The sequence below is a fragment of the Pteropus vampyrus genome, unplaced genomic scaffold (genome assembly GCF_000151845.1).
Source record: "Pteropus vampyrus isolate Shadow unplaced genomic scaffold, Pvam_2.0 Scaffold106, whole genome shotgun sequence".
NCBI lineage: Eukaryota > Metazoa > Chordata > Mammalia > Chiroptera > Pteropodidae > Pteropus > Pteropus vampyrus.
The window spans coordinates 5432490-5434907 of record NW_011888887.1 but is presented as its reverse complement, the minus strand read 5'-3'; the positions used below and the strand labels follow the sequence as shown (position 1 = coordinate 5434907).

At 34.2% G+C, this 2418-nt stretch overlaps 1 protein-coding gene across 1 annotated transcript in view; it reads left to right on the top strand.

Annotated features, from left to right (window-relative positions):
• Positions 1-2418, top strand: part of EPB41L4A (erythrocyte membrane protein band 4.1 like 4A) — a 222581-nt gene that overhangs the window by 151263 nt on the left and 68900 nt on the right. The gene's annotated exons all lie outside the window — the stretch shown is intronic.

Sequence of the window (2418 nt, the reverse complement as noted above, 5' to 3'; positions counted from 1 at the left end):
TTATATTTTTAGGCAAAGATTTTTTTCCTCTATGCAATGAGGTACACAGTACCCAAGTCTTATAACAAGAGAAAAGTGTAGTAAGTAGTTCTTATCCTCATTCTCCAAACCATTTATAATAATGGAATTTTGCTCTCTATGTAGATTTCTTTTTTCTTCTTTCTTCTTTTTTTTTTTTAGCTTTTCAGGAGAGAGATGTTGTTATGAGTGTTTCAAGCACTTAAAAATTTTTCTAATAAAAGTGGTTTGGAGTAGTGAGGAGGGGAAATTTTTGCAGAAGCATGTAAAAGGTAAATTTTGCTTTATAAGTCTCATTTAATCTCTTTTGGGAGAGATTCACCAATTCACCAATTTAGTCTATAAATGTAGGATGCTATTCCTACATTTGGCACTATTAAAAGCCTTTTTGTCTTCCCATAGATGGTTCCTCTTGAAGTGAATCAAAGCAGATAAACAGAAATGCATTCCTTTTTGTATTTGATTGATATTTTAGGTGAAAGCCAGGGTCATTCATTGGCTCAAATTCAGCAGCTGTGGAATACATTTTCAGTAGGATGAATGTTTCCTGGAATACAGCAAATGAAATTATATAATTCCTTGAGAAGATAGGCCATTCCCTGAGAAAGCTCACCCTCTTAAATCCTCACAAGCTCTTTAGAGAAGCAGCACTGTACATGGGGTTTTAGGCCTGCTTCGAATCTTCCTGGGCACTTGATCTGGCACAGGTGGGGTGGGCATAATACATGGTTGTGCCATAGCAGGGTTGAGAGTAGATCACACAGTGGTCCTGTAGGGGACGCTTTATGATTTGCTATGTAAGTATAATAGGGGGACATGTTGATTCATGTAGAGTCATTGCCCTTGTGTAATTTAGCTCAACATTATTTCTTTATTATTTAGTTGTAGAGCTAGAAGGCGATCAATATCCTCTACTTATAGCCCAGCATTCTGCTTAAATCTAAACTTTACTCCAATAAACCCCCTTTCTATTTCGTCTCCTGAAAGATAGTTCTTCTACTTAACCTAAATCTTTCCTATTATAATTTAATACTACCTCCTTGGTAACATTGCAGTGAAAATCATATGCTTACGGCCTGTGTTAAATCTCTGTGTTTTTTCTCTCCATACTTTGTGGATAATTATGAATGAGCTATTGTTTAATTTTGTGGCTGTATGGTTTTACCTGTTAATCAAAATGTTGCATTTTCAAGTGGCAGGACAGCATTGCAAATGAATCGAGATCTTTCTATTCAACTTCCCCGGCCAGATCAGAATGTGACAAGAAGTCGAAGCAAGACTTATCCTAAGAGAACAGCACAAACACAGCCAGCTGGTAAGTCGTAGACATAAACTTGTGTTTCCTGTTAGACTGATGGTATAGGATATGCTCAAGTGGTGACTACAGCCTAGTAGTTTTTTTTTTTATTGTTAATACTAGAATTCTTAATTTGACCCCTAAAATGTCTAAGCAGTCAGAATTTATTAATAAGTAAACAAGTAGTCATCTTAAATCACCATAACCTGCTTAATGACTATACTTTCTTTTAGAAGAGATTAAATAAAAATCTCAACTGAGTAATTTCTTCTTTGGGTGTATCAGATTGGAATTGAAACAAACTCTTAGAAAATATATTTCTTTTTTTTTAAAAAAAGGAACACGATAAATTTGTACAGAATTCAGTTGTTTTTTTTGTTAATGTTGGTCTTTTATTATAAATTCTTTCTGATGTTTCTACAGTGTACAAATAGAAAAATGTATAAAATGGATATACACATGCACATCACACACACACACAGATACACACACACACACACACACACACACAATTTAACATAGCCTGCAAGCCAAGAAGTCTGTCCTCTTTGCCTGTTCACATCTTTCCTGTGTCCTTCCTTACCAACCAGAGAAAATCCCATCTAACTTTGTGATCATTATTTCTGTAAACTTTTATTATAATTTTATTATTTATGTAGCCTTCCCTGAACAAACTAATTTTTTGCCTGTTTTTAACATTATATGAACAAATCATGGTATGTGTTCTTGTGTCTTGCTTCTTTCAATGTTATATGTAGTGTATACTAAAGTACATTTATTTTTCTTGCTGTGCGTATTCTATTGTATGACAGTTTCTTTATCCATTCTAATGTGATGGACATTTAGGTTATTCAGATTTTTTGTTTTTAATGCAGAATACTTCTTTAAGAAAACCACCTAATCACTCAGTTTCAATCTATGTTGAATACTCAGAGCTCACAGAATTTTACTCTAAAGTGATATTACTGACTTTGATTGTGGCTTGCTTATAGCTCACTCTTGTCTGACACTCTCCACAGACTTTTCACATATATTATCTCACTTGACACTTCCAATAACACTGTGAGGTAGGGCAAAACAGAGAGTATGTTCTCATTTTGCAG